Here is a 25,873-nt window from a genome sequence, read left to right as displayed (position 1 = left end):
CAGAATCTAAACACAGGAAAGTGGAAAGCTGCAGGCTTTCAAACAGAAATCTTTACTCTTTCCAGCAGTTAGACGACCTCTTTTACGTAATTTTAACCACGATTCAATGGGGACTATACTTCTTGCTAACAACTTTGTAATATTTCAATGTTCTCTACTAAGATTTTGGGCATGGACAGGAGGGAAGAAATGGAGGAGACTGTGCTATGTTCAGCGATTGTGCAGTCACAGAAAACACATATTTAAAATCAAAAGATATTTCCTCCTTTCAAAAAACACAAAGTATTTATTTTCAATTGCAATAATCTTCCAAAAAGAGATGGATTTGCTTAATAAACATAGAGATTGTCTACCTTTATAACTTTACTCTCTTTTTTCAGAGTAGCTCTAGGTACGTATTTCATTCTAACAATGAGGATATGAAATATATCATCTCAGAATGAATACAACAAAGTTTTATTTTGTGCTTGTACTGCTAGGCAGAAACTTTTAACTTTCAACACTTCTGCCGCACAGAGAAAAAAAAAAAAACACGTAGAGCTGTCTTTATTATTTCCAATATAGAAGACGTAAGTGAGCGGAAAGCAAGGGACAGCAGAAAATGAACTTTTTAAAAAATTGTTACTATCATTGATTACAAACTGCATAATCAAAAAGTGAAGGTTTCCATCAAGTGCTCCTACCTTAAGATGAAAACTGGAATCAGTTATTTTACTTTGCAAAGTATTTGCGGGCAGAATCTTATCCTCATAACCAGTAAGGTAATAACTTCGATTTAAAAAAACAATAATAATTAAAAAAACCCATATTCTTCATGTTTCTTTCCCAGTTCTAAAATCATATCTTCAGAAACCAAATGAAAGTGTGATCTCTCTGTACCTTCCCCAAACCGCTTTAAATAAGCTGTTGTAATTCTTGGGCCTTCACCTTCACTTTAAGTCGTACCTACTAAAAGCACTTCTCACTGGAAAAGTTTATTTAAACCAACAGTTAAGAACAGGATTAACTGTCTAGCCTTTAACATCAGCTGTCTTGTGATATGCTTTTAAACACAGTCTCATCATAAACACACTAATCAGGAGTTAGCTCACCTTGTCTACTCTAGGCAAAATAAGAGAGCATCACTCACTGGGAAAGACAAGTACTTCAAAAACTAGTCAGATTAGAACAGTTAGAGAGTAATAAATACCAAAATAATTTAAATATTCAGAACTCCTCAGGTTAAAAGATCCACAGCTATCATTCTATATATATTTAAAATTGTATAAACGTAGGATATTATTGTCAGCATTTTCTATATCGCTTGCTAAAGACATGAATAATCAACAGTGCGCAATAAATTATAGTTCATATGTTTTAAGTTGCAATTTAAGTACAGAAATACCATTAAAACCTACTCATATATTTTTCCTTGAACTGGACAGTAATTCATTATCCAGATAAAGATGTAAAAGTGACTGATAACCTAGATTCTATGATGGCACAAAGCAAGAAACAAAACATTACGATGCCTGAGGAAAAACAAACAAACAAACAAAAACCCTTCTAAACCTGAACCCATGCGGTGACATTTTAATATCTATGTCTTCTGAAAATACTAACTTAAAAGTAAGTTATAAAACTGAGATCTTAAATACTATTTTGGCATTCACATATTGAGCCTGATTTGCAAAACTGCTGGTCCCTTACAAGCCTCCTAAGCTTTAAAACACCGCACCTCAATCCAAACAGCATACAAAGTCTCACATGAAAGGAAAAACAGCTCTCTTTCAATAAAATATGCAAAACATTAACAAATGCATTTTACTTGCACAGGATGCAACCTTTGTGCTACTTTAACCTGTTCTTAACTTGTACTTTTGAAATACACAACTCTAGTGTGTGATTTACCATAGTTCTTCCCAAATATTTTAATTAAAAAAGATAAAAAGCAGCAGACGTTAAAAAAAATACTTTGCACAAAACTGTCTTCAAAGGTTTACAGATAACCTCAGTTATTAAGATTCTGTAACAACCTGCAGCACTCACAATCTCTCCACTTTCATTAACAGTAAATTAATATATAAGATTTGTAAAAGGAAATAAAAAACAATCTCAGTATCTGCTAGCAATTATATAAAACCTTAACAAGGTTTCTCTTAAATAAACGCGTTTGTTATGCCTTAAAGGTAACAACAGTTTAGTCTCTGAAAGTGATTATAGAAGTGTTTTTTTGTAGTATGAAGGTCATGGGCAGAATTTTGGATCCTGAAAGAGATTAGATTAACTTCTGCGGGTAAGATCTTTGGTTAGTAAGAACAGGAACACAGAACTATGAACACTGATGTAATTAGAAACATTCATCTTACACTATTCAATAGTCTAATGCAATTAACATTTTATTCTTTCAAATGCTGAATTTAAAAAAAAAAAAGTTCCCCCCTCTTTTTTTTCCTCCTTAATACATAATCTATAGAATATGACGACACAACTAAGGCAGCTCTATAAAAGATTAAGCTTCATTCTCAGCAATATAAACTACTATTTGCACGATGGAAATGTTTAAACACAGTACCTGCTCCAAAAACACAGACCAATAAAATTTGCTTTTGAGATTCACAAATACACATTTCTATCTGCGACAGATGAATAACACAGATGAACTTTCTTAAGATCTCTCCAGAAGTCTGAACTGCCTTTTTCCATCTTCAGTGATCTGGCCCTCATTCAATTTTGTTACAACGTTTCATGAAAACAGCAATACTTTAATTAAGCCTTCATTTACATTAATCTGTTAAGAACAAGAGCACAATTCTACAATTACTTACACCACCCCTTAAGTCAGCCCCACAAATAGCAACTCCGAAGTTCATTTAAGCACGGACAAAATATTAAGACTGTCCTTAAATCATACTGGGACGGGGCCCAGAGATACATAAGTTGGTGTTAGACTGAAGGCTTTGGTGTATTTCTGTTGCTTTCCAACAGAATATTAATCCAGTTCTCTGCAGTTAAGTTTCAGTACACATAGGAAGTAATGTAACCCCTAACAGTAATCCAAATCTTGGTACTAGAAGAAATTTTCCTTATAGTTAAGGGAGGGATTTTCCTTATAGTTAATGGAGGGATTTTAACTGCAAGGAATCTTCCTTAATAGTTAAAGGAGAGATTTATGTATCTTTGAGCTAAACAGCTCAAAGATACATAAATGGCTTTAGGACTAAAGTACAGATTCTTTTAATATTTAGAAAATAGCACTTATAACACATGATGTTTGTAAATCGGAAGTGTTTCTTTAAAAAAAGAAATTGTTCTTTCAAACCTTATCTCTTCTAAGTAGTTTGGTCAGTAGGTTGTTGAGGGGGGAGGGGTTGGGAAAAAGATTATTTCTTTTTCATGAATAGACCTTACTGCAACAATTGACACCAAAGTAGTTCAGTGCTTAAAAAATAAGGCTAGTATTTCCTTAGTAATATCGTCTCCTTAAAAACAGATCTGCGATCTACTTTACAAATAGAGAAACTGAGTCACAAAGGGTAAAGTGACTCACTCACATGCATACAGGAAATCTCTGGAAGATCTCCCAATTCCCAAAAGGGTCTTAGTCCATAAAATCTGCAACCTGTAAGATAAGCTAGAAAATATCAGAATGTATTTCAACTTTCTTTTTTTCAGAACACCTTCTCGTAAGCGCACAAACTTGTTTCTTTTGAGCTTAATCTTGAAACAGAAGTCTGCCTGAGAACATGACTGAGGCCGTGAAAGCAGACATTAACAGGGGCCACGTAGCCCTCCAAGTTGTAGCGTTAAAAAAAATCATTCACCAGAACAGGAGCTTTAAACCTAGGGAGAGGGAAGGGAAAAGCAAAAGGTTTCTAAAAAGGCCCATACATTTACCTTTTGGAAACCTATTTGTCTTCTTTTTAATAAATATACGGTAAGATATGGCTTGTTCAAAAATGAAATCCATACAATATAAGGCAGGATGGGAGCATGCATTACTGGACCATTAATGCATCACTTGGTGGTTGAAATCACTCAGCCTTTGGCCTCAAAGCACATGAGAGGCATGCATTAACAACACTCTCAAAGTCTTATTATCTTGTTTTTCAACTTCAGGTATACCTTAAACCACACATCAATACTTCCAAATACATGAAAGGCATCTAAATTAAAGTTCTTCAGGAACCGAAGACAGATTTGGCGTTTCAGTACTTCCTTTTTGATTGTTTAAATCCAGAAGGTTCCGAAGCTACACTAGAATAGAAATTTATACCTCATTAAACCAAGGACAAGATTAAAGACAGTCTTTTAAGGAAAAAGAAAATTAAAAAGTGCGAGAGACTGAGACAGAGGGAGGCAGAGAAAAAGAAAAATATTAGTCTTCCCTTTTTTTTTTTAAATATAGTTTACAGTATCTGCAGCTTGTATCAGAGTACACTACACCAACTATCAAATAATAAATCCTTGTGACCTCCCTACCCCCACCCAAACATATTTATAGTGGTGATACTAAAAGGTTCATATTTCATTTAGGAAAAGAATTAGAGAGGAGGAACTGCACTTTCGCTCAGTATTTGTGTTACCACACATACAAATTGTATTGCGATACACAACATAAACTAAGGGAAAAAAAAAGTCTAATACCGGGATTATACTGTGGCAGAAGAAATTCTCCATCTTAAAAAAGTAACAGGTTATAATCTTGCCTGAATTATTTCCTCAAACATTAAGTTCTTTCAGTATTCCCAAACTACAAATATATGGAATTATTACCTGATATCCAGCAAAGGTATTGCCTGGAAGATGAACATGACATTCACAAACGTGATTCCACAAAGAATTTAGCTGACTGTTTTAATGAACTTAATCCTCTCCTTATTTTGAGAAATACTACTGCTTTTATATTAATAATAATGGGATGGACGTGCACACAGATGAACATATCTATCACAAACACAGGTTTTCCAAATTATTAAGTGACATACATATCACCTTACAGAAACCTATACACACCCCTCAAAGAAGCTGCTCGAGTCTGTTGCCTCCTTCCACCCCCCTTTTCCCCGACAAGAGTGGTCTCGTTCACTTGCCTTTCACACACATAACCAATAAAATTAATCAGCTGGAACACAGCATTTTTAAATCGCAGTAAAGTCCAGAGATGTTTTGTATGTTATTTGAAGGAAACAGTCTTTTCATTTAAACGTATTAAGACTGTAATATGCTGCAGACAAACGCACTGCATGGGGTGTGGAGGACCCGAGCTGATTAGATTACCACAACATCAGCCTGAGGCCGCCATTTTTAGAATCTCTAAAGGACAAAAGAGGGAAATTAAAAAATTTCCTCCACATTTTTTAAAAAGTAACTTCAGAAGTATGGCGTTTATAATCGAATAATTGTGCACTACAAGTACAGCCATAGATGTCTCTTTCTTTTCTCTGATTTAAGCCTTGAGTAACAAAAGCGTTTCATTATTAATTTCTCTAAAATAATGTAAATAATGAGTCTAAAACATTCTTAAATCCAGATGAAGTACTAAAGTTCTGCCTTTAATAACGTGTAGTGGGTATCATTTCTGAGACCTCAGGGCTTTTGGCCACCGCATATTCCCTAATGGCTGAGTATGGGGGAATACAGGACCTTTATAATCAGGCTATATTATGTTTCTCTACCCTATCTAGTACTACACACTGAACCGTTTGTTTCTCCTCCCCTCTGTCTGCAGCAATAGGGTCTGCTCCACTAATTTTTTTTTTTTTTTAAGAGAAAGATGAAGATATGCCACCCAAGGAACACAAACGCTGGCTAACAGAAAACTAAAACAAGAAAGGGATGCACCAATATAACTACTTACAACCTCAAGACAGGGGGTGGGCAGAACGATCCCCTTTTAAATTGGGACAGAAACACTTTTAGACTGTTTGCCGTTTGTCCAGGTTACACCACGAAGCAGAGATATTAGTAGACAGGGAGGAAAGGAGGCGGGGGTGTGGAAAGCAGAGAGATTAGGCCTATAACGAGCCATTTCAGTACCACAAAGCAAAAATATACAGGATGGAGGAACAGAATAGATTTCCCTAAGCTTCATAAAACTCAGTACGCAGTCCCAATAACACGCAAGCTGCGTCCTTAAAACCTCGAGTCCAAGGAAAGGTATGTTGTCACATAATAGCTTCTTCTGGCTCTTCTTTTCCAAGCATAATGCATAAACCTGGCATAACTGCCAAAAAATTCCCCTCAGCTCCTCCAGTTACAGTAACCCGCCATATTCACAAGATGTAGCGACACCCTGCCATTTTTTAAACCAAACCCTACAAAATGAGAAAGAAATTCAGGGCAACTTAAACAGAATTTAAACATATTTCCGGGGGGAGGGAGTCATACTCTAAAAGATGGCAATGAAACGTCCCCCGTCACATTTCAGTCCCTTTTTGCCACCCCCTTCCCCCAAAGCAGCCACAGCTGAGTACGTTACTAATAACCCAAGACTCACCTGTAATGGTCACAGGCCAGGCAGCAGGACCCCTCAGCTGAGCCCCTTTTCTATCCCAGCCAAAACAATGCAGCAGCCCCACTGCGGATATCCCTACCCTAGGCAGGACTCAACCCTCAGCAGACTCTGCTAAAAGAAAGAAAGGGGAAAGAAAGAGGAGACCCCCCCTCCCCCCAAAACTAGCTCAATGCACAGAACCCTACGGGGACCAGCTAGGAAGCGCCCTTTGCCTCGGGACCTGTGTACAAACCCCGCTGCCGCCACTGCTCCCGTGTCTCCCTCCTTTCAGCCTCCTACGCTCCCTTCTATGTCACTGCCTCTCTCTGGGAAAATGGCGTCCGTACTCCCCTCCCTCCCACTGCACGGGGCTCACCCGCCCCGCCTGGCAGGGGCAGGGTTACCAAGGCGAAGCCAAACAGCCGCCATTTTGCTTGTGGGCTGGAGCGCGCTCTGCGCCCGGCGAGCCCTCAGTGTCCATTTTGCAAAAAGCTCTTCGCTCGTTACAGTAAAGCGCCTCGGCTGCCGAGACCCCGGACTGCAGCAGAGGCTGGGCAGGGGGGACTACGTGGAGGCGTGCGGGGAAGTAGGGCAGTGGAGGTGGGGAGGGTGCCGTCTGGGTTGCTGTCGGGGGCGATGCGCAGCTCTCGAGGCGCAGGCTGCGGGGGAGGGGCGGGGGCTCCGGCCCAGGCGCTCTTGTGGGAGCTGAACGCGAGCGAGACAGGATGTCTGACTCACAGCTGCATCCTCCGAGGCAGACCCCCCTCCACGTCTCTCCTCTCCTCCCGCCCGCCCTCCCCGGCTCCCTCCTCACGTCCATCGTTACTCTCAACGCACAGTTTTAAATCTCAAGCCGAGGAGTAAATTTTGGCGACGAAGCATGCGGACAGCCGGACAGGCTCGCTGGATCCCACATTCAGACGCACTAACTTCGGGGGCGGGGAAGGAGAGGGCGAACGAAAAAGGCGGGGTGGGGGGAGTTTGACTGAGTCTTGTTCAGGGCGACATGGAGGGGCTGACTGAATCTCTCCTGTCAATAGACGCTTGAGACTGAGAATCTTCCCCGAAGCGTGTAAGGCTCATAGCAGGCAAGTGGGAAAGAGTTTTTTTTTTTTTTTTCTTCCCCCCCCCCTCCTTAAAGCGAGTAATAGCGTGAAACAACGCTAGCTGGAGGCGTTTCTTTTCTCCAGGGAACGAGAGAAGCAGTGAATGAGTCTAGTTCCCCCCCCGCTTCGGGAACGGCACTTAGAGGGAGAGCAGGTATGGACTGCTTTTATCTGGACCACTGAGAGCTGGCAAAACAAGAGGCTCATTCCGCCTGCCGGGACAGACGCAGCAGCCTCTTCTGTTCATACCGAGCTCGCGTGCCTTTGCCCGTCTCCCCTCCCTGCTCCTGCCAGCCCGCACACCGCCCTGCCTTCCCTGCCCGGCTTCAGCCCCTCCAGCGATATGGCTGATTGAGGGAGGGGAGGCGGCGGCTGGGGTTTCATTCGACGCCCACCAGGGGCTGAGCGAGCCTCCTTCAGTGCGCAAACTCGGGGCACCAGATAAAAGCTGGGCTGGCAGCTCTTACCCTGCCTCGATGGAGCCGCCACAATCGGGTGACTGGAGAAGCAGTTAGCAGCAGCGCCATAGACTAGCCTCCCCCCACACCTTGGGCAGAGAGAGTTTGGGGCTCTAAACAGCTACTGCTGCGGCAGGAGGGAGCCGAGGTGAAGGGATCTGCTAGCTGGTTGGACGCAGAGGAGGCGGCTGTAATGGGGCATTGAGTCTGAGGGAGGAGGGGGGTGATTAAACGTCTTGTGATCATGGCGGAGTCTATGGGTATTTTTTCCTGTCTAACTCTTCTGTGCGTGTGTCTCTGTTTCTCTCTTTCTCTCTTTCCTTAGGGCGCTTGGCTGGGGCTGCTCGTTCGGGTTCTGCCTGTTGTTGCGCGAAATGGCGGCTGGCGTCTTGGTGGGTTTGGTTGTCGGTTTTTTTGTGCAGGTTTTTTTTTTTTTTTCCTCCCTTCCCCTCCTATTCCCCTCCCCCCACTTCTGCCTTGGCCGCGTCTCCGCAGCGAACCGCGGCGGAGACTGAGTCAGGAGGGGGGAGGGAGCTTGGCGAAAGCCAATAGCCAGGCTGGCTGGACTGCCCGGCGTGCTCTGATTGGCTGGTGCTGACATCATCCTGCAGCAGGGGCAGCCGCAGCTGGGCAGGGTTGGGGAGCTGTCGGGGGAGGCTGGTGCAAAGGGAGAAAACGGGCGCCATGATCCCAGCGCGAGGGAGGACTTCACGGGCAGGGCGTCCCTGAAGACCTCGTGAAAAGGAAAGCAGGAAGAGGCCGTGGCTTCCCCTTCCCAAATAACGCTGGGGCTGTGAGGAGAGGAGCGGGGAAAGAGCGACAGAGGAGCAACGTGCGCCTGCATTTGTAACTGCGTCAGTACAAGATGGCGCAGGGTCTCCCTGGAGAGGGAAGGGAGTTGCACGTCCGCCGGAGGTCATGTGACCGCGTTGCATTCTTGCGGGGTTTGGCTGCAGACCAAGCTGGCTGAGGCGGCGGCGGCTGCTGCCGCCCGGGAGAGTCCGTGCTTCCCTTCCCCTCCCCCTTTCTGCACAATACGGTCGTTGCCGCGTTGATTCCCTCTTCCCTTCCCCCATTAACCTTATGCACGAGGGTGTAGCTGCTGCTGAGGAAGGTTCTCGCTTCTCTCCTCTTTCTCCACCCCTCTCCAGTGTGTAGCAAGCTGCTGGGGGGGGGGGGGGGAAGCTTTCCATTCCGCCCCCTCTCTGCGTAGGGCTTTACCCACTGCGAGGGAAAGTTTCCTCTGGGCGCCTGCTCGCTGCGGCCGAGTGTGGAGGCAGGCGCTGCGCGGCTCCCGCACACGGCCTTTTCGGCTGCCGGTTTCACTAACGTAAATCCCACTTCAGTTTTCTCTCTCGGCTTCCCCCTTCTCGTGTATAAGAGCACTTATTTATATGCAAGTTGGGTTCCTCGCGCTATTTTCCTGAAAGATGCAGTTTAAGCGATGTTTAAAAGATCTCATTAAAACAGCTGAGGAAAATGTACGGACTGTATGTGGAGTTGTTCTTCTGAGTGGGGCGTTGTTGTATTTTAAGTGTTACTTTGCCGGGGGTGCACAGAGGGGGGAAGAAACTAAGGAAAAAGCTGAAAGCTGTTAACGTTTTTTTCTATGTGAGCGGTATTTCTATATGAAAAATGGATCAGTATTCTTTTACTTGTGTGGTGTTGCCTCTCGTCTTGGGAGTTGAGCAGCTTTTTCTTAGGGTAATGTGGCAGGTATTACAAAGCTAGGCCACGGAGGGCCTGTCTCTTTAACGCAGGAGTTCAAGTATGTACTTAATGAAAAATAACTCTGGTATGCAAATATTTTGAAGACGTCCCTTGTACTACTTTTTCTGAGGTTCATAGGAAAATGAACTTGTCACACAAGTCTGGGTGGGTGGGAAGCTGGACGGATGTATTTTCTGAGTCTGCCTATGTCCTGATAGGGGGGAATGAGCAATGCAAACTCTTTAATCCTACTGGTATTTTTTTAAGGTATGCAACTTGTGTTACGGTTCGGGTTGTTCTTATTTTTGTTGCTGAGGCAATTCTGTGCCTGTTCCCATACCTTGTTCTTGTACGGTAGGGTGCAACTTTAGCCGTTGCAGGTAACCCGACAAACAAGTTAAAATTGCTGATGTTTTGAAATGGTGGCTTGTTCTGTTAGAAGTTTTTCATGTGACTTTGTTCTTAGTAGATTCACAGACAGATGTGAAATTGTTTTTCAGTAATAATGTAATAGGAGGTAAAGCTTGAGGTTTTTGGTGAATGTATCGTGTGAGAACTACTGGAATGAAAGTTACTGGGTATATGACTAATACAGAGGACTCCTGTATAATAGATGCTACTTAATAGATGTTACATAAGTAATATGGTGAGGTGGAGTCTAGTTACATAAGAGCTGACTGGAGACTTGAGAGCTACTCCAAGTAGTCCTTATTAGTTGTAGATACAACCTACGGGGGATGTGTGTGTTGCGTGGGGGGGGGGGGGTAGAGAAACAGGATTGGAAGCACCTGATAGTACTACGTTTTTGCTTTGTAGGTTATGTAAAGGATATCAGGAGAGAAAAGGAGGCAGTAGTTAAGCATAGCACAGTGTGAAGCTTTTGCAAGTTTGGAGTCTCATTTAAGCTTAACTTCTTTGGGTGTATGTTATGCTTTGAAAAAGTAAAACCCTTTGAGTGTCAGATGATGGCTGTCAGCTGAGCATTTGCATCAACCAATTTTGTTCTGTGCAGGCTACTCTGAAGAGCTGGATTCTTGAGCCGTAGAGGCTGTGTTGAACTTAATGCTAGTTGAGCTTTGCCTACTGAGAATGGTGTTATGGGGAGAGAATCAGTTTGACCAAACGCTTGAGTGACCCTGCTGAGCCTGCCTGTGTAGGCATAATATGACCCAAGGTAAATGCTCCCCTCATAATGAGAGGTTCCAGAGAAGCTTTCAGTGCATAGTGATCCTTTTAGTGTAGAACTGACTTGAGACCTGAAATGGTATGTTCAGTGAAGAACATGAAGGTGAATCGAAGATCAGGAAATACATTTCGCCTTCATTAGAGTTTATGCTTATATTCCCTAAATATGAAATAGGGAATGATTGCCTGCTTCATTGCAAGGGAGAGGTTTGAATGTTTGTGTTAGTGATTCCTATGGAATACTCGGAAATCAAAAGTTTGACTATGGCAGCTGCAGAGCTTTAATTACTAAAGCAACTTTTCTAGTGGATCATGTTGACACTAGATTTTGGTTTAGTAACCACTAAGTTAAAAACTGCTTTAAGTTTTCTATATAAGTGCTAGCTTATTAAAGCAGTAATTGAACTAATGAGTGTCTATGCTTCTATGAAGCTATAGAAATGAAGGCAAGTTGTAATAAGGCCGTAGTATTCTGGTGGTTTCGTGACTGCTTTATTAGCTATCCTTAGGGAAGCAGTATTAGCTTTCTTCAAGGAAGCAGTAGCTTTAGCAGTGTTGCAGCCTCAAAATAATCTGGCCTGTGATGCATTCTGAGCTACTCCTTTTAGCAGGAGGATGGTTTAAAAGCAGATGCCTGTACTTCTCTGAGACAGAAGCCTCAGTGGAGAGAATTTCCTCAGCAGCCAGTCTGATACAGGCTATGCCCTTATCTGGAGGGTGACTGGAAGGGAGGGAGCTGTAGGAGGCAGACCTGGTAAAAATCAGGCATATAGCTTGTGTTTATGGTAGCCTACCAGAGCAAGAAACAATTTCTGCTGAATCCTGAGTCCTTCTAATAAGGATGTTGCAATTAACTGAATGTTCTCCAACAATTAGACTTGTTCCAACTCACAATGGTAGCCTGTTTGTGCATGTAGATGTGGCCTGTCTTTCGTAGTCCTGCTATTTAAACAGTACTGTTTACCTTTAGCCTTACAGAAGGACTGACGAGTTCAAGGGTATACAGGGGAGAAAGGAGCGCAATACTAGCAGCGTAATAGATCTGCGCATGCATTAATGCCATAGCTGAAACAGTTGAAGTGGTGCTCGTGCTCAAAGATGATCCTGCCCCTTTTTCCAGCTGTTCATTCTTGCTTCTGCACCACCCCTTTTTGATGGTGCAAGTGTTCATGTGGGAGGTGGAATTGGATAACAGATCTGGCATAAAACCTAATTGTAAGGGATAGGTTGGTGGTGGGTTTTTTTTTTTCCTTTAATGGATATGTCCACTGCATGCCTTTGCAGATGTTCCTGTTTGAATAGGGGTAGGAAGAAGCAGCTGCAGGAGGAGTGGAGTTGTGTCAACTAAACTGTTAGTGGAATTAGGAGATTTGTGTCTTGGTTTTGTACAGTTGAAATAAGATTCCCTCAGAATGACAGGGGCAACTCCTAAAGGCTGGCCACTCTAGCCAGACTCACTACAATCCTTGCTTAAGGACATGCTCTTTAAAGTCTTGAATTTTTTTTTTTTTTTGAGCATGTAAGATAGTGCTAGATTGACCTACAGTTCCAGATGGCAAGACATTTCTGTCAGCTGCCACTCACAGAAGTGGTTGCCTACGAAACTAACTAGACTCGAGTTGGGAAGGAATGGTGGGATTACAGTGAAGTTTTCACAGGATTTCAGACTTAGCTTATTTTGTTTGGGATGGGATAAAACTTTGAGTAGGCATGCTACTTCCAGAAATGGCCGGGAACCTGACAGCTACAGTGTTCAGTGAAGAACTGGATGAATTCTGATCTAATCTTGATCAAACTTGCGATCCCTGTGGATCACACTGGTCGGTAGCTCAATGAGTGTGCATTATTTGCATGTTGTAGAGCAGGTCCAGTGACTGTCAACAGATTGGTTTATTCACCTTAATGTGGGAAGATGGTGTTCAAGGCTTGAACTGCAGCAGGACAGAACAGGAACTTCCTTTGTGTGCAACTTCAGGGCTTGTGTTTGGTGGTGGTATGTTTGTGTAGAGTGGGTGTTTTGTTTGTTTGTGTGGGTTTTTTGGTTTAATTTTGGATCTGTAGACCTCTAGGACTCCCTTCTCTAGGAGGGGGATGCTTACGGGGTTGTAGCAAAATTCCTAAGGGTTTAACTCCTAACTAAAAGGATCAAGTTGCAAGGTGTTGTGTGGCCAGCTAATTTGGGATAAGTGAGAATTTGCACTGAGTCCAGCTCACTGATAAGCTTTGAATAGTGAAGTACAGTAGCGTAGCTCTTGTTCCCTTCTCGCATGGCCTTGTTCTTCAAAGTAGAGCATCTTTGACCAAATTCTAGTGTTTTAGAGCGCATTTCTTAGCTTTGTCTAGTTAATTACTTTTGTAGTAGGTGGGGGATTGCCCTGAGATGGTTATAAAATATCACTAACTGTGAATGTTGTAAATAACAGTTCTCTGAAGACCAAGAAAATAACCAGCAAATGAAGACTGGTTCTTCAGTCAATGTTGAGATCCAAGCAGTGAAAGTACAACAGTGGTATATCTTTACCTTTGAGCTCTTGAGGGTCTCTAGAAAGAAAATTGGGAAAACGCTGCTTCAGAGACTTGCTGAGAGTTGGCCTGTGCTAGAGTTGGGAAGCTATGGAGAACTGTGGACCCCCAGTGTTCCAGAATTGCAACTTGAAGGTGGTCCTCCTGTCATGTGGAAAGCAAGGGTTTGTATTTCTTGTGAGCTTGGAAAACTAATTAACCACACAAGTAGAGAAGTGTTTTACAAAAGGGGTTCCTTATCACTGCTGAAACTCTTCAACATGACTTCTATGGAGGGAATTATTTATTTATTTTTAAGGCATAGGGAACAACCACAGGATCAACAAACTGATTTCCTGCACTCCTGAGGTCAAGTAAGGAAACACTGGTCTGGCAGCTTGTTAGTGATAGGCAGTAGCTGTTACTCAAAAGTAGGAATGCAGCGTGACTGCAGCACTACTTCATGCCTTCCCCCCCCCCCCCCCCCCCAGAAGGTTAGTTTCTGAAGATTGCTGTAGCCTATTCAGGGTGGCATATTAGGACTCAGTTTCAAAAGTATAGAAAACCCATGGCAAAATGGTGCAGTCAAAATGGATAGCACTCTAATACTGAATGCTAGCAGCAATAGTAGTGTGTTAGTTTCTTGCAAACTTCAGTAAATTTGCATTTAATGTAGCTTTGCTTTGAGTTCGTAATTCTTAGTACCTGATCTACAGAAACTAGCATTTGTACTTCTGTTTGTTGTCTTTAGCAGCAGCTTGATCCGATCTTAGTACAATGGCTATAGACAAGCAAGTAAAAGGAGTAATTTTATTACAAAGTCTGAAACTACCTTGTGTGGCAGCTCTATGGTGTAAGTGGCCAAAACTAGTGGGGATGAACCCAAAAGAATATAAGCTGAAAAGGTGTCTGAAAATAAGCTTTGTTTTGGGTTTAGTATCTGTGTGCCCCCCCCCCCCCCACACACACACACTTGCCTTCCATGTTCTTTATCAGGTTAGAGCACTGTCTCATGATTTCCAGAAATTAAAAAGTAAAAATGCTGGAGAGGCGGAGCTGTCCTGCTTTATTAGTGCTACTTAAGCAACAACCTTAAGTGGCTATAAGTGAGACTATGGCTGATCCATGAGATTGAGATAAGTTAGTCTCTAGCATAGCAATCTTTAACCACCTTCATTCCCTAGTAAGTGCTGAGCTATGCAGTAGTTGTGTTGCTTCTTTTTGGAGCCGCAGTGTTTGTACTACTTCTGGTCTACGTGTCTACTCGCCTACTGAGACCAGGTTAGTTCTTGTGTCTGAGAACTTCTAGCCAAAAGAACTGCGGTCCTTCCAATTAGAACACTTCATAAGAGCATGTTCCTCAAATGTCATTATAGCAGTTATCCTGATTTACAAGACAACTCTTGTTCAGAAAGTGAAGGTATTGCTTTTATCAGAGTGATGCCACACTTTGAATTAATCTCCAAAGCTCTGCTCAACCATTCCAGCGTTCATATGCTGGAGCAAGCTTGTAAGCTTATAAAGGCATGCTGGGCGGTTGTCAGATCCTATTTTTAAACTGTTTCGGAGAAACACTTGTCTCCTATCTCTGCACAAGCATAGGAAAGGCTATATTTCATCTAGCTGAGACCAGACACTGTGGCTCCTAACAGCAATTTTTGAACTTGGAGCCTCTGCTCTTTAATAGAGATAGCAAACTTAAATCTGAACTGACTTCTGTTGGGGAGGGGAAATAACTATAACTAGAAAATGGTGGCAGTGGGCTGTTGAGTCATTGGCTATAACTAGCTGTAATTAAGGCTGCAGATCTATGGAGCTGGACAAACTAGTTTAAACTGTAAAAGGAATTTGGATGATTAATGTCACATCACCTCTTCCCTATACTTAAGAGTACAAGAAGAGTTAAGAGGCAGAAGCTGTATTTAATGGTACCTCTCGTTCTCTGGTGAGTCTTAAGCATAGTGGGCCTGCTTGTTAATCTACTACTGAGTTGCTGTAACTCAGTTAATGCAGTTGTATGATACATACAGCAATTTTCAATTTGCATTGACACTGGAAGAAGTTGCATTTTTATGCAACTTACTTTTGCATGCAAGTAGGTTCTGTAAATGTTCTGGTATTTGAGGTGTTTTCCCTTCTGTCCCAGACCATCTTCAGGCTCATTCTGAAATATAAGTACTAAATACGGAGGTTAACATATTCTTGCTGTAATAGTGAGGGACTTCTAAAATTGAAGGACCACTTCAGAGACTTTATGGTATTCAGGCGAAAATAAGGGTTGTTATTGAAGCATTTTGGCTTGGTTTTCTTTGTCCTCTCAAATGAGGAGGAATATTTTAAGCTGGGCTAAGAAGTATTATGAACAGAAAGAAAAAGATAATAGGGCTATGAGACTTGGGCGGTGCGAAATAAATGCATTGAGGTCTATGCGTCGTTGGCCCTTTGGTCAAGAGACCTCTCAAACAGGAGAACAGTTGTTGGTGTAGACCTAATTGATGGGAAGGAATAGCTGTCTAAAAGTCTGGTATTGTTAGGATTGTACTCTGGAGGCTGTAGTAAGGCTGGACTGCTTATAAGAGTTGACAGTGCAGGATCTTTCTTTTCTTCAGAACAAGCAAGCTGCTTCACTGTTTCCCTCAGATAGCATGCTACAGATATTACTGATCTTGGAAGTGCAGGTGTGAGGTAACTTAGTCTTGTCTTCCGTTTCAGTAGTACGACTTGTCAATAATCCTGTTCTTAAGTAAATTGGAGTAGTTAGCCTGTTCCCTTTGGTATCAGTTATCTCAATTTTGCCTTGTAGGCCGAATGTTGGTGCTTGCTTTTTTTTTTTTTTTTTTTAAATTTTTAGTAAAGGAAGACACAGCACTGGGCCTGCCTTAACCTTGCTTGCTTAACTGCAGGACGAGACAATCTATTTAAGGGGCATGACGGTTTCTTCTCCTGCAGCTACACTTTATTTTATGCTTAAGTTGGTTCAAGTGTCCAAGTTAGGTTTGGTTCAACATATCCTTTAAATTCAGTAATGCTGTGATACTGCAACACTTGCTGTATTCTAGAACTAACTTTTTCTTTTCTTTTTAAAGAGAAAGCGTTGGCTGCTGTCCTTTTCTGGTCAGTTTAATGGCTTTGCCGTTACCTAGTCTGCTGTGAATTATAAGCTTGTGTCTCAAATTTCTCATGTGACTAATCCTCACGTTAGGCCAATATATTTTGTAGTAAATAGTGTATTGTGGTGGGAGACTGAACTGTCTGGAAATGCTTTTCCAGCCCAAAAGTTGCATGCTAGAAGTTACTTTTGCTGGTCTATAGCTGTTGCATAAAGCTCGAACTTGTCTGATAGACCAGCAGCCTATTTACTTAATAGGAAGTATGTGCCTTGTTCTGGGTGCCTCATCCTTCTGCTAGAATAGTGTTGAGCAACAATTATGCAGTGATTGCAGTCATTACAAGCAAACGCTACATCCTGTTTAGGATAGGATGTACATATTAACACGTGTAAAACATCTGTTGTATCCTCCTAGAAATAGCATGTTGCAAACTTGGGTACTTCTGCTTTGCAGCTGTTCAGAAGCCATTCCATATTTAAAATTAAAGTCATTAAGGGATGGCTGAAGTCGAACAGTTTAAAATAAAGTAGGTAGCCTGTATTTTCGTACATGATGCAAAAAATAATAATTTTGGAGTTGGTACTCTTAACCCCTATGGCTCACCTGTCCTCTTGTTGACACTCCCAAGTACGTCAGTAGAATGTCACAGAACCAAAAGACAGAACTGGACTTGGTGTCCAAAAGGGTAGTTCTAGTAGGCCTTTTTCTCTCTGTTCCTTTCTAAGACTTCTGTTTGGTTCTGAATTTTGGATATGTCCACTTGGCAGTGGAGTGCAGGAGAGGTTTCTTTATTGCTTAGAAGCACCTTTATAGCAGCTCTTCAAAGGTTAAGCCTTGCTCTAGTCCTAGGTAAGGATGAGATTCTTCATTAAACTTGCTAGATTGGTGTATGGGAGAAGTAAAAGCTAACGTGAGTATTGATGGTTTTTAAACAGTCCTGTTAAACAAGAGTATGTCTGACTTGGTACCTTTTTGAAACTCCTTTAATAGGGAAAATATTTCCCAATTACAGGGAAATTGTGGCCTTTTTCCTGTTGTAAGGGAAAAAGTAAGGCTAAAACGTTCTCTTGTGAGCAGGCCTTCACAGCATATACCTGAGATCCATTTAGCCTATCTAAAATAGCTTTGTGTCCTTCAATGCATGACAGATGAAACAATCAAAACTCTGAATACAGATATGTGAATGACAGTGCTTACAAATAATTATAAGGTGCCTAGTAGAGTGTGGTCTAGGCTTCCAGAGGTAACTGCAGCTCTCCGTAAGGAGAAAGGTTAGTTGGGTTGAAATAGCATAGTTCCTGATGTTAACTGGAGAAGACCTACTGGAAAACAGCATTAGTGGATTTTTAAGCTTTCCTTTTATTATATTTTCTTATGAAGACATCATCACTAGAGGTCCTGCCTTCTAACTGCAGCAGGAGGATGAAGTATAAGGAAGAAATTGATTGAAATCCAGCTGTCTTGGTTGGAAAATAAAAGCCATATATTGTTCAAGAGCTACAGGTCAGGCCTGCTTAAGTGGCTGAAGGCTGTGTCCAGAGTGGATTATAGAAACAGTGAGAAAAGGAGCATTGTACTCTACCAACTCCAGAACTCTACCAACTCCAGAGCTCTGAAAGACCAATTTAGAGATCATCTTCTGCGTATGAGTAACATCCCTATTTCAAATAGTTGCACTGCATTGTGTGTCACATGACTGCTAGCTGCTATGTAACAGGAAAGTGTGTTGTTCTTCCCCCCCCAACCCCCACCCCATTTGTCTTACAGAGCTTGTGAGGGGAAACACAGATTGGTCTTGCATTTCACTATAACTTCCTTCCTGCTGGGAAACTCATCTCTAAAGTCATATGATTTTCTAACACTTAATCTGCCATGTGGAATGCTTGGTTTCCTGCCCATCTGTGAAATTTGAGTAGGCCTTGGAGTCTCTGGGGGTGGAGAGGGTAAGTGGGAGCCATTTTTCTATGAGGTTTAGAATGTCATTCCATGACTGTCTCTTTCCAGCTTTCTAGATTGATATGGCTAGGTGTGCTATGGTATACGACAGTCAGCTAGTTTGTAGCACAGAGGCCTACTTTTTTTTATTGTTAAAACTTCAGGACTTTCCCCCAAACTAAAAATAGTTTTGTTGAGACCTATGTGACAACCTGTGTTGTTATTTCCAAATATCAAAGGAAAGTGACTGAGGTGGAGGCTAGACTGTAAAAAGAATTGTGTTTGTTTTGTTTTGTTTTTTTTGAATGTGTAGATTCCCACCTGCCTACCAGACTTCTCCAAAACCAGCTTGCAGGTTTCCTATGCAATAAATGTATAGTGTTAAGAACATAAACAAGCCATGGAAACCAACTGAATGGAGAATAAGGAAGACTGGCCAGAAACGAACAGCATAGGAAAAGGAGACGCTATCTCTAATTAGGCATTCCTCTTACTTTGAGTCCCCTGTTGGAACTAGATATTCATGCTCAACTTCCCTTTTTGTAGTGTTCCGAAATAGCTACTGGCTTAGTGGTTAGAACCTTTTGCCTTTTTTGAATGCAGGGAAGAAGAAATGATGAAGCTTGTAAGCATGCCTCCTAGGTCTTTTAAATGCTCTGTATCACTTTAAATGTGTCTTTGTAGTATAATTAAGATTTACCAGTCTTAATTTGTAGGAATTTAACTGCTTTGTTTGTAAATTGAAGGAGAACACAACTTATTGCGGTCTAAACTCATGCCATCATGCAAAATTTGTCCAGTGGCATCTGGTTGTATATATATAACTTTTTTTCTGTATGACCTTTGCTCATGTTAGCTATTTGTATTAACTTCAGGTTTTCTCCAGAACATCATACCCAACTTGAGGATGTTTATTTCCTCTCCCTTCCAATGTGAAGGGTAAACTCTTGCTAAACCCACTGACTTCTTTTTTTTGATAGCACAGGGCAAGAAGTACCTGAAAGGGGAAAGCTAGTTCTTGTGTTCACAAGTTAGAATGCTCCTGGAGCTTATCATTTCTTAGCTGACTTCTGAGATACTGACAAACAGCTTTAAAAGAAAACAAACAAACAAACAGTCCCCCTACCCCTAAACAGCAACCGGCTCATCTCTTTTTTTTTTGTCCTCAAAAGTAAACTTTCCTGTGACAGTCTCCTGATCTGCTGGATAATGATAAATGCTGGGCAAAAAGCAAGGCTTCTGTGACTGTTTGCCCAGAGTATTTTAGATTTCTTGGAGTGCGTGTGTGGCTTAATGTTACAGCAATGTTGTCTCAGTTATTTTTTAGGTTTGGGGAGCAGAAGAAGTGCCTGTTTCCTATCTTCCCCTCCCCCAAAACCTAGGGTACCTTAGACAAGGTGGGGAGGGGGGTGGAGGTGGAGTAGCAACTCTGAGCTAACTTGTTGGTTTGTATATAAGAATGATGTTAGTACATTTCCTGACCTTTCTGTTGGAGGATTAGTAAATTTACTGCAATTATATTGTAGCACACGCAATACTTCCTTTTTAAACAACAAAGGCATAAAGCCTCTCAAGCTTGAATGCAGCTTCATGTGGATAATCACATGTGGATAGCCCCTAAAGCATGGTATTAATGCTCATAACTCGAATTACTGTTCAGTTGCTATCATGGGAGCTTTGCTGCTGTGCACAGGCATGACTTCCACAGAAATCAGTGAAACTGAATACTCTAGTGCTTCTTAGTCATTATAAACATGAAGCTATTTAGGTAACCATTTATGTCTTCACATCAGCTGTTACTTCTCTTAACCATAGTTCCATGTTACTTGTAGGTTTTGGTACCAAGCTTTTTTATGAAGTAAAGGAATAGGGTAACTCGGTAACAGTAAGTATTTAGTTTGAGGTATGCCAAACTGCTTCAGCTGGGGGGATCTAAAACTTGGAAATTCTCGTTTGAGCCATAGAGGCACAAAGAAATCTATAGCAGTCTTTTAGGCTTTCTCTGAAGGGAAAAGTAAAAAAGAAGTTGTATATCCCTAGTTAACAGATACAGTAAAAATTGTGTAAACCGCGTATTTATCATTGTATGAGTTTATTGGCAGTTGTAACCAGGTGCTAAATTTATGAGGAAAAATGTCTCATTGCAGATCTCATTTGCAATCCATGTGCATCTACCCTTAATATAAATAATGTCTGCTTCTGAGAAATCAAGCTGCAGCAACCCACCTAAAAACATGAAGTTCCTTGGCATTATGGAATGTGTACAGAACAAGTCTGGAACCACTCACGCAAGATGCAGATAAATACTCGCTTTGGCAGGCAGAAGTGTCCCCACATTTGGAGCAAAGATAGAAATATTAGGCTTGTCCTAGCATGCTCCTCTAGCAGCTACATGGAAATGTCACTAGTGTATACAAGTGTTCTTCCCTTCCAGTCTTCTCTTTTTTCCACTATGTATTTTCCACTTACTCATATGCTCTGTTTGGGGGTGTTCTGTGCATATCTCTTAGTAGATAAACATGTGCTTGCAGTTTGGTCTTTTTTCTTTAACTCTTCATTTAAAGTTAGGTCTCTAGAAAAATGGACAGATCTCAACTGCTTGCCATGATTGCTTTTGTTGAAATGAAAATTTCAGGCTGGTATTAGCTGCTTTGGAAAACTAGCTAGGTAGAAAAGGATACTGATTTAGAATAGCAGTTTCAAAATCATCTTGAGCTCCGGGGGAAAAAAAATGGAGTGTTTGTTTACAGAAAGACTTACCAACTCTTGCATCAACTACTTAGACACAGACAGTAAAGATCTTGAAAATTAATCCCCTGATCTCTGAATCACGCTAACTTGATCTTAAAAAGAAACGTAGCAGCATGGTCACCTGACTTATAGTAAGAGTTAAGCAATTCCATTTGTCCTGGGTTATATTTTTAAATGGCAGGCAACTGTCATATTTTGCTGTTAATTTGATTCTTATCAGTAATTCTACAGGCTTGGTAAGTATTAATCTAGTTTGCTTTGCAACTTGTTTCCAAGAAAGCTCTCATTTTTCTTTGCAGTAATTGAATGTGAAATTTATAATACACTAACAGTCATGTGAACACTTAAGAAGTTTGGCAGTAAGAGTTACTACCCTTATCAAAAGGTAGAAAACTTTATTAAACAGTACATAGAAAGCTAAAGCAGCGAATCGCATAAAGGACAGGGGCTTAAATCTATGTATGTGTTCCTCCTTAAACAGTAGGGTCTACTAGTGTGTGCAACCCTGGGTGGGTATTGAAATGTTTGAGTAGAAGCAGGAGCACCTATTACTCCTAATGTATTTTTAGTTTCCCTAAGTCATAGGCTTAAAGTTGTATATGCTGCATATATAACTTTTTAATTTAAGGTAGTTGAATTGGGAATCATGCTTCTGTTGTTATTTATATGCTTTAGAATAAAGGCTCTTTCTGCTTGTTTGAACACTTGCTGAAACTTGTGCAAGCTGTGATCCTTCCTTTAGAAAAGGAGTGCAAGTTGTGGGTGGGATTTCCTTAAGAAGATTAAGTTTACGAGTAAGCCTTTCACAATTCCTGATGCTGGTCAGATTATACATACTTCAGGCCTGTGAAATGGATGTGACTTAGTCATGTATAATGTAGCATGTTCACACATACCTCTTGAAGGCTGAAAAAACACTGTAAACCAGATCTAATCTAGAAAGGTAGTGTGTTTTTTGTTTTTTTTTTTTTTTTTTTAAATACAGAAAGGTCACTGGATTGCTCTTAGCTGGGTGTAGGAGCATGTGTTAAGTGTTAGAATTGCCTCTAATCATCCTAACATCTGAGCAGAAAGGAAGAAGAAACCACCTAATTCAAAGCATCTGTGGATCAGATCAGTAACATGGAGGAAAGTGGTAGCTTGACATATGTAGACCAGGGAGATGGAGTAAAGCATACCAAGGGTGAAGGAGTGCCTTAAGAAGGAACTCTTAAGGAACATTAAGGACTCCAGGAATGAAGAAAGCACTAGGAGCCAGCAGGAGGAGGGAACTGGTGACAGGAGGGTGTTGGGCTGAGGAGTGTGGCGGTCTAATCCGGGAGGATGTGAGTGATATGAGTAGGAGAAGGACCGAAGGTGAGGAGGGGCAGCTGTAGCAAAAAGGAGGTGAAGTGACAGGAAGAAATCTTATGTGGGGAGCTACTGAAAACTTAATGGTTCTCAGCCAGTGACATCTGCCATCAAGAAGCCTAAATAAAGTCTGCTGGACCTAGAAGGGTGGGACTGACAAAAGCAACCTCTAGAAAGCTGATGGGGTTATTGCCTTGAGCTAGTGGCTGCAGGCAGTATTGAGATGTCGTGGCTACTTGAGAGCAGGAATGATCTGCTAGTTATTGTTAGTAATCTGACAAAGTAAAAAATGGCATGAGTGGTACCAAATTGGTGGTAACTGAGTTCAACTTGGTGCTGGAGTACTGCCAGCTTTCTTAACCGTAATTACCAAGTGGTATGTTAGGGCCTGCTGTGGATATGCGAGAGGCAGTAGTGGCTTCAGGTGTTCTCACTTCTCCTGTTGGTTATTGTCCTGGCACCATGTCGTAGTGTTGGGCTCATCATGTGCAAGAAGATGCTCTGAACGGGGGGTTGATCTGTTTAATGGGTAGATCACCCTCTTCCATCCCAAGATTTTATTTTCAAGCTGCAGCCCAGTGCAGATCCATGAATCATCAAAATAAAGGGGGAGCAGCTGTATGATGCAAGGCAGATTCCCTGCAGGCCAAAGTGCTGCTTCTCCTTTTTTGTTTTAGTTCTATTCCAGGTGTAAGTAAGCGGGATTGTACACAAACCATGTAACAATGGCTTTGGCAGGGGCTTAGATAGCTGGAGACTAATAACTAGTGATCAGTGAAAAACTCTAAGGAATTCTCTTTGTTACTTAGGAAGCCTAAGGCAGAGATAGGGGATAAAACTTAATTAAAGGTTACCCTGAGATGTTCTCTTCTCTTCTTGTTAGCTGTAGTTTTATTAGTTTACCACAAGTTAACAATATTACTTCTGCAGCAAATGAAGCGGGGCTTTTACCAGTAACACGACAAGGAAGAAATCAGGGCAACAGTATGTGGTCTGTAATTACAAGTTATTATAAAACAAGGGGGTTTAGTTGCATGGGCTATCCTGACACTTCTCCACTTTCTGCTGTGCGACTTCATAATGTTACAAAACAGAGATGAGTAAAACTTGATTTTTCTGCAAGTGTATTTCTCACCATTAACCTTTTTCCACTTTCCTTTCATGTATTAAAACAATACAATTAAAACAAGCTTAATGACAGAGCAACCCATACTTTCACAGACTTGGTTGTGCCTTCTCCCCTACCTTGCCTTTCAGTGGTAACTCCAGCACTTCATGAGTTACTAGTAATGCTAGCAGTGAGACTGGTGATAACAACTTGGTCTGAAGTCTTTGAATACAGGCTTCAGTCTTCTCTAACAAATTAAAAACAGAAGAGAACTGCAGGGGGCAGAACAGAATTTAATTTTTTTTACTTGTGATGTTAACAGACCTCTTTGGGTATTGTTATTTTGGCTAGGACATGGCTTGTACCTTGCTTCAGTCCAGTCATTATTATAGGCAGTCTTCTGTCCCGTTGGGATAACTGCTGTTAGCAAAATAAAGCAAATCTCAGTGAAAGCTTAAGTGATAGACTACAGTATCAGCATGTTACATTGATAGCACCTTTTTTCAACTAAAAGGATCAAAACCCAGCAAATCCAGTCAGAGGGATAATTTCTTTGCTTTTTCTGGTACTGCTGATTTCTGAGGTGAAATGTGGTTCTGCAACATTTTAAAACAAAAAAACTTTGTTCTTTTCACCCTTAAACTGCCCTGAATGAAGGTACAGGATGGAGTAGAGGAATACACAGTGGAATTTAATCAGGGCCGTAGGCTTAATCACCCGAAGTTTAAGTGACCCTGGAATCTTCAATGTGGACAAAAACCACTTTTTCATGTGGTTCATATTGTGCTTTTTACACTGGTTTGGTGGTGTCTCGGAGGAAAAGCTGTAACTTGTTGAATCATAGAAACATTGCTTCCTGTTTTCTGCAATTTCCTTGCAACTTTCCCATACAAAGTCACAGGAGCTGGGTTAACAGAGTGTGTGTACTTGGATGAGAACTTGCTTGAGGTGAAGACAGAAGTTAAACAGTTTTGCATAGAATGTCATAGTTTCTGACTCAAATTGTGTGGTAATTGTCAAAACATAGGAGGGTGTGGTAGGAACTGCTCTGTGTCTAATATTGCTGAATACTTGTCCCTTAATTCAGAACTTGGCTAACAGAATATGTCATGCTAATCTCAATTAACATATGAAAGTGGAGAAGAGTTTTTGCAATGTTTTCTAGTCATTTGAAACCTGTTAGTGTGCAAAAATTAGTCTTGTTATGTTGGAAAAGCTGTTAATTTTTCCCAGTTGCCCAATCTTAGATTCTAATTATTCCTGATTCCCTACAGAATGAAAACCTACTTGCAGGAGAGAAAGCCGTAGATTGAAGAACACTTACTCAAAAAACTGGGCATTGGAAAAGAGGATAAAGCTTCAAATCACCAGCTAGTTTCACGAGGAATTAAAATGTTTGAAATTATAGAAGAAGCTGCAGTGATGAATTGATAGAGAACATTTTAAAGCACATACCTGGTTTTTGTACATCTATTTTTTTCTTCTTGAGAGTGGCGCCATACCTAACAATTTGTTATAGTGCTGCATTTTTAATGTCATATGTAAGGCCTGTATTTTTACCATGAGTGCAACTCGTAAAGGAGAAGTTCTTTTAAAAGATACTTCAGTTATTGTTCATGAGAGTTCAGATCCTAAAACTGCAAGAGGCAGACAAACAGGAAAGGGGGGGAGGGAGAGGGTCATATTTTCAGGCAGATAACTCCAATAAACAAAATGCTCAGAAGGAAGACCATAACTGATACTTGTTCCTTTTTTTTTTTGATGACCTCAATTAAGTCATTGCGCTTTTGAAATGTAGTGATAGGCTTTCTGTTGCCTAGATATACTTCCCAGTAAACAGCAGGGTGGTAATATTTCTGAGGCCCTGAGTTCAAGGCCCAAAGGCTCTAAAGCCTTTATTGTGCTGTCTCTACAAATACAGCACAGACGTTTGTGGTGAAAGTTTGTTTGGTCAAGTGACAGTTCCTGCTGCTTTTTTCTTTTTTTTAAAAGTCTGTTAAGGCAACTTGCTGTAGATAATGGGAATGCTTTTGAAATAAATATGAAATAAATGCAAAAATCTTGCTTAAGCTGTCTACAAGTGGAGTAATGTGAAACAATGCACTACTGCTGTATGTACTTTTTTCACCTCCAGCTTCAGAACTGTCTCCTTTTTCTTTGCCTCAGTGAGCCAGATGCCAAGT

At 41.3% G+C, this 25,873-nt stretch overlaps 1 protein-coding gene and 2 long non-coding RNA genes across 24 annotated transcripts in view; 2 read left to right on the top strand and 1 right to left on the bottom strand.

The window, feature by feature from the left end:
- Positions 1–6,833, bottom strand: part of KMT2E (lysine methyltransferase 2E (inactive)) — a 71,194-nt gene extending 64,361 nt beyond the window's left edge. For 4 of the 8 annotated variants that reach the window (XM_009669434.2, XM_009669430.2, XM_068929703.1 and 1 more), the window contains exon 1: positions 6,479–6,618. The gene's annotated coding sequence lies outside the window, so the exon portion shown is untranslated. Of the gene's footprint in view, positions 1–683; positions 769–6,478 lie in introns of all 8 variants that reach the window. The other 4 variants (XM_068929687.1, XM_068929711.1, XM_068929733.1 and 1 more) reach the window with 2 other exon arrangements.
- A 592-nt stretch (positions 6,834–7,425) lies between these two features.
- Positions 7,426–25,873, top strand: part of LOC104140583 (uncharacterized) — a 115,572-nt gene continuing 97,124 nt past the window's right edge. For 13 of the 15 annotated variants that reach the window (XR_011138649.1, XR_011138636.1, XR_011138620.1 and 10 more), the window contains exons 1-3: positions 7,426–7,563; positions 7,666–8,187; positions 8,365–10,016. This is a non-coding gene — a long non-coding RNA (uncharacterized lncRNA). The remainder of the gene's footprint in view (positions 7,564–7,665; positions 8,188–8,364; positions 10,017–25,873) is intronic. The other 2 variants (XR_011138634.1, XR_011138650.1) reach the window with 2 other exon arrangements.
- LOC138065590 (uncharacterized) lies at positions 14,407–25,759 on the top strand. Its single transcript, XR_011138652.1, has 3 exons — positions 14,407–18,489; positions 20,314–20,366; positions 24,965–25,759. It is a non-coding gene; the product is annotated as an uncharacterized lncRNA (long non-coding RNA).

The sequence above is a fragment of the Struthio camelus genome, chromosome 1 (genome assembly GCF_040807025.1).
Source record: "Struthio camelus isolate bStrCam1 chromosome 1, bStrCam1.hap1, whole genome shotgun sequence".
NCBI classification, from domain to species: Eukaryota; Metazoa; Chordata; class Aves; order Struthioniformes; family Struthionidae; genus Struthio; species Struthio camelus.
This window is presented reverse-complemented; position numbering and strand designations above follow the sequence as displayed.